The sequence below is a fragment of the Malaclemys terrapin genome, chromosome 11 (genome assembly GCF_027887155.1).
Source record: "Malaclemys terrapin pileata isolate rMalTer1 chromosome 11, rMalTer1.hap1, whole genome shotgun sequence".
Taxonomy (NCBI): domain Eukaryota; kingdom Metazoa; phylum Chordata; order Testudines; family Emydidae; genus Malaclemys; species Malaclemys terrapin.
In genome coordinates this window covers 4,063,722-4,081,756 of record NC_071515.1, presented here as the reverse complement: position 1 = coordinate 4,081,756, position 18,035 = coordinate 4,063,722, and the positions used below count along the sequence as shown (strand labels likewise).

The following is an 18,035-nucleotide window of genomic DNA, read 5'->3' as shown; positions in this document are numbered from 1 at the left end:
CTTAACTCCAGCTCCATTAGTGTCTGGCCTACAGGTGTGTGTCCTGAGTTACAAATTTGACGGGCTGACAAACAACGAGCAAGAATTAAGTGATAAGACATTACTACAATTAACTGAATTGTAAAACAGAGCTCCTAGAAAACCTTCTCTCGGAGTATGTCTTCAATTTTAAAAAAGGTGGGTTTTATACAGCAAGATATCTTGCATGTAATTAGGCATCCCACTGAAAACTCCTACTGGAGATGAGGCACTTTAGTTTTTACCATGAGATAGACAAAGTCACCACTATACCCACTAGCCTGTGACTGACCTCACCTAGTTTACCTCACAGTAAAACTACAGTGCTGTGACTCCACTAGGAGTTTACACCTGGAGAGCTAAGGTGAGTTAGTTGTCCTAATCTCAACGCACATCTTTTTTGGCCATGCAGACAAACACTTAGAGAAACAGATCTTCTCACTATGGCATAGAAAACAAAATGCATTTTATGCTCATTTAACATCTTGCGATATTGCTTAAAAAAAAGGTTAAATAAATGAATGCATTTTAGCTTGTTTACTACGCTGGTCTCTCAGAACGGTGTCAAAATGATGAGCTGTTGTAATATATAACAATACCTTAACAACTCTATCAAAAGTACCGATTACAAAGGCTGGCAGAGAACATGGTGTCAGCATTATCTGATCAATAGTAGTTTTTTTTTTTTCCTACCCCATTTTCCCTGGCCCTGTTTATGTATTTTATACAAAAACACCCTCTGTTCATCTATTTTTAATCATGTAGAGCAGCAAAGTAACATTAGGGAATAATATTTTAGCCTGTTCAGCATTTTCTTCTAATGGAGTTTCTAAAGTCATCAGGGCTAGTAAACACTGCAAACCTCTTGAAGTCACTAAGGTATTCCACACGGACAGAACATTATTGTTTAAATTTATAGTAAAAGAGTAGGAATTTCAGATGTTTAAGGTGCACAAATAGCCTAGAATTCTTAAGAATGTGGTGTTGAGCAGTCATCCACACCAGAAATGATCTAATTATCATGCTATCATTCATTTTCAGGGCCAGAAAACAAAAGTGTTTGGGAAGAGGGAGAAAAGACAGTTACCCTTTCCATAACCGGTGTTCCTCGATATGTGTTGCTCATGTCCATTCCACATTAGGGGTGTGTACTCGCCACATGCACCGGTGCTGGAAGTTTTCCCCTCAGCAATATCCGTAGGGGACCGGCTCTGGTGCCCTCTGGAGTGGCGCCCGTATGGCGCGGTATAAGGGGTGCTGCCAGCTCCCCCGTGCTCAGTTCCTTCTTGACGGAAACTCCGACAGTGGGGAAGGAGGGCGGGAATGGCCATGAGCAACACATCTCGAAGAGCACCAGTTACGGAAAAGGTAACTGTCTCGTCTTCTTCGAGTGCTTGCTCATGTCCATTCCATATTAGGTGACTCCCAGCAGTTCCAGTGTAGGCGGGTAGGAGTTCACAGCTGCGCCAATTGTAATACAGCTCTGCCGAACCCAGCGTCGTTTCTAGCCTGCTGAGTGATGGCACATAATGAGACGTGAGTGGGTGGACTGAGGACCACATCGCGGCTCTACAGATGTCCTGGATCGGGATGTATGCCAGGAAAGCTGCCAAAGACGCCTGCGCTCTAGTTGAATGGGCCCTGACAATCGGCGGCGGCAGGACCTTTGCTAACTTGTAAGAGCTCTTTCTGCAAGAGGTGATCCAGTTGGAAATCCTCTGCAAAAAAAAAAAAAAAAAAAAAAACACACACACCACGGAAGGCCCTTCCTCCTATCTGCTGTAGCGATGAAGAGCTGGATCGATTTACGGAAAGGCTTGGTACGCTCCAAGTAAAAAGCAAAGGCCCTCCGGACATCCAGCATGTGCACACGTCTCTCCTCAGCAGTCTTGTGCGGCTTGGGACAGAACACTGGCAGGAATACATCCTGTCTCATGTGGAAGGAAGATACCACCTTCGGCAGAAAGGCTGGGTGGGGCCGCAGCTGGACCTTGTTCTTATAAAACACCGTGTAAGGCGGTTCCAAGATCAAGGACTTAATTGCTGAGACTTGCCTTGCCGACGTCACCGCCACCAGGAAAGCGACCTTCCAGGACAAATAGGAATGGGAGCAGGAACCCAGTGGCTCAAAAAGTGGGCTGGTGAGCCTGGAGAGGACCAGGTAAGGTCCCACTGTGGGACAGGGGCTCATACCTGAGGGTAAAGCCTCTCGAGGCCCCTCAGGAACCTGACTGTCATGTCATTAGAAAAGACCATCTGACCTTGGATTGGCTGCTGGAATGCGAAGATGGCCGCAAGGTGCACTTTGATGGAAGAATGCGCCAGACCCTGGTTCCTGAGCTGCAGTAAGTAATCCAAGATGACTGCACTGAAGAACGCGAGGGAGAAATGCCATGCTCCCACGCCCAGTGGGAAAACCTCATCCACTTAGTCAGGTATATTAGTCTCATGGATGGCTTCCTACTTCCCAGGAGGACCTGCTGGGACCTCCTCCGAGCAGGTACGCTCCTCCGGGTTCAACCACGGAACATCCACACCAAGAGGTGTGGAGACTCGAGGTTGGGGTATAGGAGCCGACTGTGATCCTGTGACAGCAGGTCTGGATGGTAGGGAAGGGGCCAGGGAGGGGCCACCACCATGTTCATGAGCATGCCGAACCAGTGCAGGGGCAATCACGATAACCTGTGCCTTGTCCCTCTTATCTTTACTAGGACCCAACTGACCAGAGGGATCGGAGGGAACACGTACATCAGACCCTCGGCCCACGACAGGAGGAAGGCATTGGAGAGGGAGCAAAACCGATGGCACTTTCTGGTTTGTCTGGTGGCAAACAGATCTACTTAGGGAGTTCCCCACCTCTGGAAGATCATGCGGGCCACCTCTGGGTGGAGCAACCACTCGTGGTGGGAGGAGAAGTCCCTGCTGAGGTGATCTGCTAGGGCATTCCTGATGCTGGGGAGGTTACCAGATTCCAGATGGATGCCGTGACCGATGCAGAAGTCCCAGAGACGGAGAGCCTCTTGGCAGAGAGCCGACAAGCGTGCTCCTCCTTGCCTGTTGATGTAGAACATCGAGGCCGTATTGTCCGTCAGGACTCTCACCACTTTGCCCGACAGGTACGGCAGGAAGACCCCACAGGCCAGCCGGACCGCTCTGAGCTCCTTGACATTTGTGTGTAACGTTGTCTCCTCCAGGGTTTGAGGTGTGTCCCCCAACCGAGGTCCGAAGCGTCCAACACTAGCTCAACAGATGGAGCGGGATTGTTGAATGGGACCTCCTCCCAGGACCATCGCAGCAGGGTGACAATTGCCGGAGGAATGGTTATGATCTTTTCCAGGTGGTCCCTGGATTGGGAATAGGTCAATGCCAGCCATTGCTGCAGGGGCTGCATGCCGAGTCTGGCATGGCGGACCACGTATGTGCAAGCTGCCTTGTGGCCTAGCAGGCGCAGGCACACCTGGTCTGTTGTCAGGGGAAACGCGGACACTTCCACGATGAGGTCCATCAGGGCCTGAAACCTGTCTAACGGCAGGAATGATCTCGCCTGGGTCGAGTCGAGCACGTCCCCAATGAATTCTATCCTTTGAACTGGAACTAACGTGGACTTTTTGTGGTTGACCAGTAGTCTCAAGGAGCGGCACATGGCTTGTAGTACAGTGATGTCGTGTTGGACCTGAGCCTTGAAGTTGCTTTTGACCAGCCAGTTGTTGAGGTACGGGTAAATCTGGATACCCCAATGCCTGAGATAGGCCGAGACTACCGCCATGCACTTAGTGCTGTAGCCAGGCCAATCAGAAGGACCACAAATTGGTAGTGGGCCAAACCAACTGTAAAACAGAGAAAGCGTCTGTGTCCTGGGAAGATCGCTACGTGAAAGTATGTTGACTGAACTTCAACACATTGTTTAAGGAAATCAAGAAGCTGACAAGGGACAATGCGTTAATCAAGTCGTCATGGAAAATAATGAATAATCACTGTGGAAACAAAACCAAGTTTCTCCGGCCAAGGTTCGGGTCAGTTTTCCTAGTAGTTTCTGATAGCTGTTATAAAAGATTCACAGTTATCGTTTTATAAGTGTGAAAGGTTCCCATCAATACCACTATTTGGGATTTGCTTCCATGGCAATGAATCTCTATGGTCATCAGAAGGTCATCTAGTCCAACCCCTTGCTCAAAGCAGGACCAAGCCCAACTAAATCATCCCAGCCAGGGCTTTGTTATGGTTTCCTCTACAGTGCAAATGCATTGAAGAGGAAAAGGCTTCCTGTGCTCACTTCATCATTCTACCACACTGGCACAGAGCCAACCAAAAATTTAGCCCTGTGTAAAAAAGTCATACGGTATACGTATGTTTGTATACATCAATATATGGGATTTTGAATGCCAATACTACATACAGATAGGCTACTTATGCAGAAAACAATGAAACATGTCAAACAATTATAGTCAGTAGACTGCTGGGAGACCCAAACGAGTTAGGGACCTATTGGAAATTTGTGAATTTGTGAATAAATAGAAGAACTAAAAATAGAAGGAACACGCAAAGTGCATTTTAAAATCATGAATACTACACCTGCATAAAAAAGTATAGCAATATTTGTGGGAAGAAACTAGCAGTCTGCGTATTAACAACAACCCATATAGTATGTGACTGCAGTCGGTGGCTGTAGAACTTGATGCAAAATTGTGCTAGGCAGAATTGAAGCCTTTTTTTTGGGAGGAGGGTCTGGGAGAGAGGGGACCTTAGGTTTCTTGCTCTTTTGGTTGTGACAAAACATTCCAAATGGGAACCAGAGGCAAACCAGTGCAGTGGCATCTGGAGGATACTAATTCTAAGAAAAATAGCGACAATTTAAATTCAGCATATTGTTAACTATTCCACTGCTGATAATTTATCTTAAGGTGTTCCAAAATTTCTCCTCTGCTGTATTGAGGTTCTTTAGAATTCAGGACCCTAGATACAGTATTTAGGTCAAGCTGGCTCCAGAGAACACAGGATTTTGCCTATTAAACATGCAGATTTGCAAGGTTGTACGTTGTCAGAGCACATCGCAAATCCCATCTATTTAACTGGGCTTTGGGGGCTAGGGAAGATGCAAGATGATTGGTATTATTAGTGTGTGGGCTATTTTATGCAACAAATGTTTACAAAATTTGTCTATTTTTTCATTTTGATTTATTATTTTTTATATTTGTATGGATTGTGTTTTATAACTGACAAATATACCTACGTAGTTAAATAAAACTTTGTTTGCATATAAATCAAAATTAAGAAAGTAAAACAAACAACATAAGATGAGCCCCTGCAGAGTGCTGTAGCTCAGGTGGGGGGTCAATGGTGCAGTCCCTGGTATGCTGACCAAGAGCGTGACCATCACTTACTGCTGCAATTGTTTGGGCCAAAGCATGGTGAATCCAACATAAGGCACATCAGAAGATCAACATGTCAGTACAAAGGTTGATTGATGAAGCTCTCTCTCTCTCTTTGCCCTGTCACATTGTTTCATAGTTGTGTTGGGTCTAAAAATCATTACTTTGAAAAAACCAAAAATGCCCTACAGATTTATTTATGCCACCCCAAATAAGGAAAAAATTGCAACTCCAAAATGCCTCCCTTTCAAATTTAGCAATAGTGACTTAAAATACAAAGTGTTGCTTGTGAAATAGTTTCTTCTGAGATTAAAGAATTTTAAAGCATCTAATTTGTTAGGAAGACCTATTTCTGTTCTAGTCGTCAACCTTAGCAAGTAGGTAACTCACACCCATTTCACAATCTGCTATCAAACCTACACCAAAATTATGCCTTTGAAACATTGCCTTTGACTTGTATAACTATGTTTTCAGATGTCTGAAAGATTAAATACATAGTGTTTTTCAGAGTGTAAAAATGTAAATTACCAAGTAAGATTTTCCTTTTATACGCAAGATGTATTTAACGATTTATTTAATTAAAAAAGTCAGACAAAAGCAGCTAAAGAACTACACCATGGAAACTCCCTAAAGAAAACTATTAAGTAGTACTACTTACCTAATAGACTCTAGTTAATTATACTGAAGACTGAGATCTTTGCATCTTGTTGCTAACATATGTTTGACAAGACATTTGGTAAAATATCTATCACTTGGAACCAAGAAAAGGAAATACAGTCATATTCACACACAGAGACTTCTCCGGTTACTTTTTTTTTTTTTAAACTAGAGTAGTGATCAACAGTAAAAATCTATTTGCACATGCTTAGTAGACATTTATTAGTGCTTGACACTGCAACCTTTATATTTATTTAAAATAGTATTTTTATTACTTACTAACCTAAAGAAAGCAATTTACTTAAGGTGTGCATCATTCTCTTTATATTTATCTAGATTACAGAGTATTTAAAATATTAGTGTAAAATACTTTATTTAGCATGAAAGGAGGAAGAAAGACTGGGAAACAATTCCTCCTATGCTCATTTATTTTCTTCCCTCCAAAGCAGTTGTCACCAATCGGTATATGCGATCGACTGATCGATGATGGAGCCTCTGCCAATTGGTCACAGTCTCCGGCCGCTAAAAGTCCAGTCGCGCAGCAGGGTTAAGGCAGGCTCCGTGCCTGCCCTGGCCCCACACCACTCCTGGAAGCGGCCGGCACGTCCCTGCGTTGGGGAGAAAGGGGAGTGTCTCCACGTGCTGCTCCGTAGGCACTTCCCCCGCAGCTCCCATTGGCTGGGAATGGGAAACTGTGGCCAATGGGAGCTGCGGAGGCAGTGCCTACAGGAAGGGGCAGTGCATGGAGACATGTGCCCCCCTCCAGGGGCTGCAGGGACATTCTGGTATCTTCCGGGAGTGGCATGTGGCTGGGGCAGGCAGGAAGCCTGCCTTAGACCTGCTGCATTATCCACCGGGAGTCACCCGAGGTAAGTGCTGGCAGGAGCCCACCCCCCAACCTCCTGCCCTAGCCCTGAGCCCCCTCTCAGAGCCAGCACCTTGTACCTCTTCCTGCACCAGCACTGAGCCACCCTGCCTGGAGCCAGCACCCCAACCCCGCTCTCACACCACTACCCCCTACTCCAGCCCTGAGCCCCCTCCTGCATCCAAACTCCCTCCCAGAACTTACACCCCTCACCCCCTCTTGCACCCCAATCCCTTGTCCCAGGCTCAGGCCAGAGCCCCCTCGCACACTCCGAACCCCTTAACCCCAGCCCAGAACCCGCACCCCAACCCCCTGCTGCAGCCTGGTGAAAGTGAGTAAGGGTTGGGAAGAGCGAGTGACGGGGGGGGAGGGGGTTGAATGGAGTGAGCGGGGCGGGGTAGATCCTGGGTTGCACTTAAATTCAGAAAGTGATCTTGTGCTTAAAAAGGTTGGAGACCACTGCTCCAAAGTAATATTTGAATGTTTCCGAAGAATTTCAGAAGCAGTAAACAAGGTCTGTTTCCGTTTCGGAGATACAGTCAGCCATGCACGTCACAAGCTCCAAATCTGTAACAGCGAACATACAAAATAACATACTTTCTTCTTACTGGAACCCTTGATATTTGTCCCCACAGTTACATAACAGCATAGCAGACTCTTTTATAAACCACCGCTCCCACCGGATTTCTGAACTAGCTTCAGAATGAACAACACTACAATGATAATGAAAACTAAATGCAAGGTCCCCATGAGACTAGTCAACAGGAATATACTCCCACTAAAGAATTCTGTATTCAGAAAGTATTAACAAAGAGTTTTGGAAAACAGGAATGGCTTCATTCAATTCTTCTAGTGTAGTTTGCCATCCTCATGAAATGTCTTTTACATGTCTGGGAGCAATAATTACTGCCACTCGAAAAAAGAGAATCTGCAAGAAGCAGTTAAAAGAAACAGGGTATGTTTTTGCACATTTCTTATGAAGCAGGAATTATTAAAGGTCATATTTATTAAAAAAACAAAACAAAAAACAAAAAAACCCCAACAACAACTAAATGTTCTGTCACTAATTTTCCAGAGACACAAGATGGGTGCACTCTGTCTCTCTCATATCCTGGGACCAACAACACTATACGCTAATTTTCCCATAAAGTTTAAAAAATGAAAGTCACTCCCTCAAAAAGTCTGTAATGCAGTTACGCTATAGAAATCAAAACAGTGCACTTAAACCCCCAGCCTTGAGACTAGATAAAGGAGAAATATCAGACTCAAAGTGAAAGTATAGTTTATGACAACAGCAGTAAAAAGAAAAAAAAATAGGTCCTCAGTTGATGTGAATCGCACCTGGTGAATGTGGTGGCATGGGCTGGTTCTCTTTGGCCAGAAGACATTTGGTTTTCTAGAGTATGTCTTCCCGATAAGGAGTAGCTCAAGAGTATTTCTCAGATATGCAAGGACAAATGTGGTGAGCTTTTTGAAAGCCTAATTTTATAGCCCCATCCAACACCGCTCAGGAGCCATGTGCCTGAGGTGACCAAGGGCCATTTGGCTATAAACAGCTCTTGGTCTCACGGTAATTAAATTAGTTCTATTGGCTCATCTCAACAATAAAGCAGAAGTTGAGTGTATTGGTCTGACTAGTTCTGTAAGGTGTTCAAATCGCTACACTGAAGGACTGTCCAATCACAACCATACAAAAGTTTTGCTGCTCTGGTGCTCTGCTGCAAACACAGAATCATCCTCCGCTGTACTCTAGGATACAATAGAGCAAAATATAATCCTGACAAATATATAAAAATGAAACCATGAAACTGTATTGCATTTATCTTTACTAAAAATAGTCCAGACCACAGCCTGGCTTTTTAAATGCATTGTTTACTGGTAGAGTTGGCACAGATTTTTCTTTAGTCTACTTTAAATGAGATTTGTTATGTCTAATTGTTCATCTCTGGAATCAATTTATGAAATGTAGCCATGTCTAGTAAATGAAACAGAAAGGTTATCTTAAATAAGAATCTAATGTAAAGATTCTATATTGGTATAGAAGACAATGGGTAAAATCTGGTTTAAAAACAATTGCAGGGATCTGATAGATGTCATTCTACTGGTACCATCAATAAGGGCTCAAAATAGTAAACATTTTGTTAAAATAGTTGGGGCAACTCAATTCATATTTATAAATGTATCCAATGCAAACTAAAATATTTTTATTAAAATTAGTGATGCAAAATGTTGCACAGAATTACACCAGGCAGTATATATTATAGATGACAGGATACTGAGGTATAAAGCCATTGTTTTATACATAATAGAAGTATTTGAAGTCTACTCCGGTTACAAAGGTTGGTACATATTTGTACCCGTTGATGATGTGACAAACTAATTAGTGAGCTTACTCTGATCAAGGGGTCTTGAGCAGTGCAAGACCACATTTCTGGGGTGTAAGGCTGGGGATGGGGGAATTCGAGGGCATCTCCCTATATACAGTTCATGAGTGGCTGAGAGAGCCATCGTGTACATTGCTGGGTGCGCCTCTGCATGCTGATGGCTGAGAGAACAGAGCCTGAAGTAGCTTGTTGTTCACTAGCATATCAGTGTAGGAGACAGCCTGGGCGGGAGAGTTAAAGGGGTCACAGTGGCTCCACAGTCCAGACTGCAGCCTGGGGGTGTCACACACACCAGAAAAAATAATATGTTTAACTACTCTGTTATCCTGCCTCAAGCTGTTGCCTTCACAAAATGATAAATTACAGATCATTTCAAGCATGGATTTTATGCTTAAGATTTACACTTCTCTTCTAAACATTAAGGCTACCTATTCCTATACATTTTAAAAATATTAACATTACTGTCATGGAATCATGAAACCCATTCTAATAGCTATAGAGTTTAGCTACTATATTTGGACATACAAAAACAGCTTTCTGATATGCCTGGCAGTGTAAGAATTTCCTCACTGCTACACATACTAAACTTACTGACCTGCGTTTTATTTGCTCTACCTGCAAGTACCAGGAATGCACTCAACCCAATAAAATTGGGGAATTACTGGTGGCATGGGTGCCAACAGGCCCTATGTGATGACACACAATACCTCCCCCCTAATTCCCCCTACACACACGAGAAAGAGATGCAATGACCTCTCCCCTGGGGGAAAGGAGAGTAAGAAGGAGAACCAGCTAAGAAAAAAAAATTCTTGAAGAAGGGGGCAGAATATCGTTCCCCTCTCCATCCCATTTACCAGCAATTTTAATCTCTCAAATAACATGTCAGGAACTATTAACATGTAGCTATTAATCAGGCCTGCCATCTCAAGGCAATCGTCAAAGTTGTCAATCGCAAGCAATGACATCAGACCCAGTTCACTGAACTCCCCTTCTTTTGAAGCCTGAACTTTCGGATCAGCTATCGGAGTAACTGAAAACAACCTCCGCATACAGAGAAGGAAGAATTATCAGATGTGCTAAGCAATAGAAAATTTGCAAGTAAATTAAAAAACTAGGCTCTCATTATTGCAAATCTCATAATCCTTTCGTGTGAGATATGAGTCAGCAGTAAGTTCACTACTTGCTATTGATAGCTCTGAAGACTCCCACACGCTGGCTGGGCAGATCACCACCAGCATACACACTGACTTTCTTTCTTTGGCAGTAAAAGATTCTACAGCGATATATAGGCAGGGCTTGTAGCACCACCTATTATTAAGGTTACCCTCCACTTCCCATTGCAATACACTGTTTTCAGTTGCTTATATCTTTGCCAAACTGAACATTTGGGTTGAAATTTTCCATGTTGGTGTCTGTCTCTGTATTTTTTTTTTGTTTAAATCCATACAATTTTGGCCAAAAATGCTTCAACTGTTTCCAAGAATGAGATTTAGGGGAAAATATCTTGTTTTGTCCATGTTAAAAAAAAAATCATGAGACATTTTCTTTGAAATGGTCTAGTGACCCCGTGCTTTGGAGCAGGGCCTTGAAATTTGGCAGGGAGTGGCCTCTGTATTAGGGAAGTGCCCTTTGTCGTTCCTGTGAAAATCCATCCAAATTTGGCTAAATTTAAGCTTTTGGGGGGAAAAAAATCACAATTCACACATGCTCAGTAGACTTCGATTTTTAACAGCAAAAAATCCCTTATGATTCCTTCCTCACCTACAAGTCCATTCAGTCCTACTTCTTGTTCAGCCAATCGCTCAGACAAACAAGTTTGCTTATATTTGCAGGAGATGCTGCTGTCCACTTCTTGTTTACAATGTTACCTGAAAGTGAGAACAGGCGTTCGCATGGCACTGTTGTAGCTAGCGTTGCAAGATATTTATGTGCCAGATGTACTAAAGATTCATATGTCCCTTCATGCTTCAACCACCATTCCAGAAGATGTGCTTCCTCTTTTGTTTCTTTTGTTTATAATTTTTACAGTGAAAATGTTTGCAATCAAAAATAATATAAAGTGAGCACTGCACACTTTGCATTCTGTGTTGTAATTGAAATCAATATATTTGAATATGTAGAAAAACATCCAAAATATTTAATGAATTTCAATTGGTATTCTATTGTTTAACAGTACGATTAAAACTGCGATAAATCGCGATTATTTTTTTTTTGAGTTAATCGTGTGAGTTAACTGAGATTAATCGACACCCCTATACCACATGATTGAATTTGTCTTCTCAGCTTGCTTTTTTAAATACCTGGGAAACACACACAAAAATATATGTGAAAAGAATGGTAAGGTTGCAAAATCAAGCAATCTTTTGATTGCCTGTGCAACCTTAATTCACCCCCCCTTGTGTGTCTGCATTATTAAACAGTCTTTAATTACACAATCATGTATTATTTTTACCCACAGGACCCCTGCCTCATTCAGCGCACAATATGGACAGTACTCAATTAACGAGCAGTTATTCAATATTTTGTTTTATCCTAATTGTTCAATGTGTGCCCCTAGGCCTTATTTACTTCATGCTTTTCAAACCCTGCTCTGAAGATAGTATTAATTGCCTCATGGGCTTTCCTATGGCACTCACCACTTTACAAACATGAATTAATCTATTTTCACAAGACTCCTGTGAACTGAGGTGGTTTTATCCCCATTTTACAGATTGGGATCTAAGGCTCAGAAAGACTAACATCAAAAGTATCCGCTCATTTTGGCTGCCCAATTTGAGATGCCTAAAACCAGATTTTTCAGCGCACTTCGCATTGTATAGCACTTTGTAGGTTCAAAGCACAGCTCCCATTGACTTCAGCTGCGAGTGCTCAGCGTTGCTGTAAATCAGGCTCCAGGGCCTCGAGCTAGGCACCCGAAAATGAGAAATACACAGTTACCACTTGTGAGATGTTTGGTTTAAGTGACTTCCTTAGCATCACATGGCAACTCTGAGGCAGGGATAGAATAAAATTCTCCAGAGCAGTTTCAACTGCCTTAACCATGAAAATACCCCTTTTTCTTCCAACAGTCGTCTCTTTAATTCACTACACACCTTCCAACCTCTGCAACAAATGAGACAGGGTCCCACAGAAAACAACTGTCTTTACTATACAACCCGATTCCTCCTCTGAGCAACTCCATCCTGTGCACTGCATGAGGCAGGGACTCTGGAAAAAACTGTATGGGATCATGTAGTTAAAGATTATATCACAATGCATATGCACAAGGAAGACAAATTAATGCTGCACATGCAATCTTAATTATGGCATTTACTAACTTTTGAGTGCTTGACCTTGCAATCTTAATAATGTTCTGTTAGTGTAGATTTGTGTGCAATAGAGTCATAGAAGGAGTTAGACACTGAATCAATGTCCATGCAAAGGCAGGACTGCTGCCTAGGTTAGACTTTATTACTTTGTACTCCTTAGTAACAAGATCTGACCTTCATACTGTTCTTCACAACGGTGAAGCCTTCAGTTTTGCCTTCCTCTCAGAATAAAGCCTTTATCTTCCCCTCCCTGCTACAACTGCTCTCACAGTACCCCATCTCCCTTGGAAAGCTGTTACAAAACAAATATATGCAGACATTTCTATAGCCACAAAAAATGGAAAACATTCAAAAACAGATTAGATTGAAATCAACATGAAAGAATCAATACTGATACTGAATACAGAATGCTGATTATTTTCATATTAAATTCATTTACATCTGCTTTTGAATTTTTTTCCAATTATTTTAAGTTGCCACTACTCCCAACAGAACTTAGGTACAGTCTGTTGAGTGACTATGATTTTAGATTAAGGAATACATCCTCCAGGACGAAAAGGTAATCCAAAAGGAAAGTCATAGGAAAATAATTACTGAAGAATTGCCACTATTTTTCGGGTCTAAGATCACGAGTCTAAAGCCTAATATGGGATTTCCTTCTTGTAATCTCCATTGATTTCATTCCTGCTCTCAACCTTCCTTGAGGTCAATGACGTTAAAGTAACAGAAGAAGCTCTTCAAAATGGAACCTACTATAATTTGAAGCAAAAATTCAAGACAGTGCACACCTCACTGGAAGTGTGAAAGTCCCAGAAATAGTTAATTCCCCCAATTGTCCATATATAACCAATATAGTGCCCCCAAAGTAGGTTTACTTAGCAGTAAATGAAGCATTCAGTATCCTTGCAAATGTTCTCTATGCATTCTTTAAAAATAAAGGTTTTTAATGCTCTTTACTCCTTTTAGCACTGCAGAGTCAATACAGCTATGGGAAGTACCTTGGGTATTTTCACGGTTCGTGTATCAACACATACTGATTAATTTCCAATTGTAGATTGTTTATTACTGATTATAATGGCAGAAAGAACACAGTTTGACTTTCAGAACTGATAAGGGAGTCATTGACATATACAAACATGAAAACTCATTTTTCTTATACTTTTTAAAGTAATAGCCAGTAATGACAATTATTTTTTAAATAATTGAAACCTGTCAATTATTTTTTATTTAACATAGTCAAGACTAGTATTATTAGAAATGACTGAAGAATATCAGGGGCCCTACTTAAACTAGGCAGAGGGCAGATGAAATTCAATGTGGACAAATGCAAGGAAATGCACACTGGAGCGATAATATGAATTATTCATACATATTTCTGGGTTCTAAATAACTAATCACTAAGATAAGATACATGCTCAATGGGAGAAAAAATGTCAAGTGTTATAATGGAATTAAATTATTTGTATACCCCTCATTTTGAAGACTTAAGTTTTGATCACCCAGTCTTGAATTATTTTTTTAGCAGAAATGGAAGGGATCCAGACACAGGCTTCAAAAATTACTAGAGGCACAGAAAAACTTCACTATAAGAGATCAGAAAGTTTAGGACTGTTCAGTTTAGAACAAAGATGAACAACAGGGTACATGTCAGAAGTATATAAAATAATAAATGGTATGCAGAATGTAAATTAGGCACTCCTATTTGCCCTTTCTCATAATCCAAGAACAATGGGGGTGACTCAAACTGAAATAGGAACAATTTAAAACTGGTAAAAGGCAATTACTTGTTATACAATCTATAATTAATCTGTGGACCACATTGGTACAAGATAGAATAATATCTCAGAATTTAGGATTCAAAAAAGGATTCAATCTTAAAGAATATAACCCTCATGCCTAAGGGTATAAAGTAATCACTAACTTCCTTGGGTTAAGAAGAAACTTTTTCCATGGCAGGTTATTTCAAAATTGTCCATTCCAGTATTCGAATGCTAGCACCTTCTTCTTAAATATATGGGACTAGTCACTGTCAGAAGCAAGATACTAACTAGATGGACCACTGGTCTGACACAGTATAGCAATTCCTATGTTCCTTAATTCTAAGCCTGTTAGTTTGTATGTACCCCAACAAATTCAAAATTCTTTGGTCTTGTTATTTTCCCCTTACAACAGTATAACTTACATGAAATATTTTCTTTGCAAGAACACAATCACTGCTTTAAGAAAAAATTCTTCTGTTGACATTTTAACAGTTCTGCAGCAGCTTCAGACATGGCACAACCCAAATAAAATCATTATGATTTTGCACTCTAGAAAAGGTCTTCATTTTTGACATTTGAGACCAATTTCTGTCCTTGGATGAAGATAAATGTCATGGATTTCAACGGGAACTATGTGCATCCACAGGCACAACATATTGCTTTCTTCATGTTTTAAGAACATTTATGCTATGTAAAGGAGTTGCTTTCCCAGACACAAATTATGAAGTCTCACATATGGAGATTCTGACACTGATCAGGTCCCATTTGATCATGGACAAGGTTCCTCCAGACATTTACACTAGGGCATATCTCAGAAAAACATGGTAGGAAATATCCTCCCCTCAGGAACGGAAGGAGAATTTGGAATGATGTCTGAAAAACTTAGCTCCACAAATGGTGTCAAGTACCAGAGACACATATTTCTTTAAAAGTTATAATCCAATAAAGAAGAAAAACATTTTATAAGCAGACTACAACTCAACTGTATGTCTTAACACATGAATTTCTTGAGTATTCTGAAGGGTTTGAGTGTTCCTTTTGTCTCAAGATGGCCATGGTGTAAACTGGAGACCCTTCTCCTGTCTCATCACTTCCATATGAGTACTGAACACCAATGGTATATTAGCCAGGGTCCAAATTTAGGCTGGACCATTGTTTGGACACAGTAACCTGCCATACAGGAGTTTGTCGTTTAGTTCCAAGCCCATGTTGTTTAATCTTCTCCCTTTGCTATGAAAGCTGGGAAAGTAGCGCAGGTTGTGCCTTTGGACCAAACACATCATATTGTTAAAAGATAAATACTTATGGTGAGTTAAGAAGTTGTGTTGAGAAGTTCTCAAAGGAGTGTCCTCTTTGTCAGAATGATTATTGTCAAATTATGGGGCGTTGAAGATACAGGGGAGAGTGTATCAAGTAAAAAAAGAATGGGTTCATCTTTAGGATAGAGTGACATATGTAGAACCCCCAACCATGAAAATGAGAAGAATCTAAGACATTAACTGAAATGAGTGCAATAAAATGATGGAATGATGAATTTAAAGTTGGCTGGGAGTTTCTGACTGAAAATACTACATTCTGTCAGAACATATTTAATCAAAGGAGAACTTAATGAAGTATTTGACACAAGTGTTTGAGAAAATTTAAAGAAAGCATAATTTAAATGCCTGTACAAGTGGCTATCCAATTAATGATAAAGAAAACATGTTTAATATTTTATCACAACCCTATTTTAAATCATTTCCCCCTATATATTTGTACATAAGAGTTCTCTGCTGCCACCACAAGGATATAGAGGATGAGGCAATGGATTTTAGTCACTTGTTCTGAAACATAATTGTCTTTCAAAAAAGTACTAGCATTTTGCTGTTATTTGTGGATCCATATGAACAGTAATATTTTCAGTCAGTATAAACAAACACATCTGGAATATACATGCTAGTGTGGTGCATTTTAAAGGTTTTATCAGGGTAAATTCAAGACGGCTATGTTATCAATAAAACCTTTATAGTACAATCTTGTAATCTGAAAATGCACCATTTTTTCAGAAAAAGCAGTGTTTTAGGTGGGACTGAAAAATTATATTGGGTGATTCTGGACCCCTCCATCTGCAAAACTAGGCTACCTACAAATCACCAGTCCTGACTCCAATATGAGATACTGAACTCTAAATTAGTCACAGGTAAACGACTGAATATTACCTGTCTTGCACAAGAAATCAGTGAAATGTTGGAGGAAGATTCTACATTTTGAAGGAAGAGAACACAGAACGTACCACTGATATGGCAGACTGGGTTTTACAAAATGGCAGTTGTTTGAAGACGCTCAGGAGTTTGGAACATTAGGATAAGTTATGGGAGATGGATTAGTGGTCAGAGTGAAGAAAGAATGGTGACAATAAATTAAATTTATCATCATCACATGACTACAGTTTTACATACAACTCACAACTACACTCATTTTTTCCGGTTTATACTATATACCTAGTATACATATTATGCATAGTACATATGCAATAACCATTGTGTTTTTGAATAATACTAACACAATTTATATACACAGACACACCCCACTTCCATGTGTTTAACAAAGAATATAATTCGGGCTTATATAGATCCATCCAAGGATCTCTTTTACAAACGCTGAAAAATTTAGCCTCAAAATCCCTGTGAAGCAGGCAAGGAGGCATAATATTGGTTTTACAGATGCAGAAACTCAGCTGGAGAGTTTAAGCGACTGATCCTTGGCCACACAGAAATCCACACCAGGACTCCTTACACAGAACATTTTTTCTCCTTTGATACACAAAATCAAATATTTGTATTTCAAACAATGCACTCATTTTGTGTATACTAATTGGATGGCCCACAAAGAGGGGAAAGGATTAATCAGTCACTGGATTTTTATGTAGTCACACTTCACATCCAAAAAACAAGCTACAAGCATTTGCCATTACCAAAGTGGCTATTTCAACGTCAGCACTTACTTTTTAAAGCCAGTTCTGTATTGAAGAGAAGAATGAATTCACTATGCTCCCATTCAGGGTCTAATTTTGAAATCCGACATGCAGGTCTTATTGAAATCTATCACAATTATCCTGAACAACTGCTGAAGCTAAAATACATTTATGAAATTTCTTTGCTCTTCAAGATATTTTGACATCACGCACAACTGTGTGACAAGTGAGAAAGAACTGAAGGAAAAATTGCTTCAACACAGAAAACATTTTAGAAGAAAAACATGCAAAAATAGAATAAAAGGCTTTACGTTAAGCTTATAGGTAGATGAAGAGAAGATCTTCAGGGAAATGTATAGTGATTTCTTAGCTCTAAAACAGCATCCTGACAATGACACCATTTAGTATTGTGTATCCCAACAGATCTTCATCCTCTACAGAAACTGGAGAAATGATTTAACTATTTTTTTCTTTAAAGGTATTAGAAACACTACCTGGTTCCTTTCTTTTGTTGAATGCTAAATTTCAGTGCTTATGAAAAACATTCACACGGCAAGTTTTTGGGTTTTTTTAATTGGTAAGAGGCAGAAAGACCAATTTCACCAATAATAAGGGTAGCCAATATTCTGAGTCTACCAAATGTGAGATTATAGATACTCACTCTATAGAGCTAATCATGCCCAACCAGATGCTACAAAACAAAACATAAGGGTGATCCAAC

The 18,035-nt window shown here is 40.7% G+C and overlaps 1 protein-coding gene across 2 annotated transcripts in view; it reads right to left on the bottom strand.

The window, feature by feature from the left end:
* Window positions 1–18,035, bottom strand: part of UBE2F (ubiquitin conjugating enzyme E2 F (putative)) — a 131,111-nt gene that overhangs the window by 36,241 nt on the left and 76,835 nt on the right. The gene's annotated exons all lie outside the window — the stretch shown is intronic.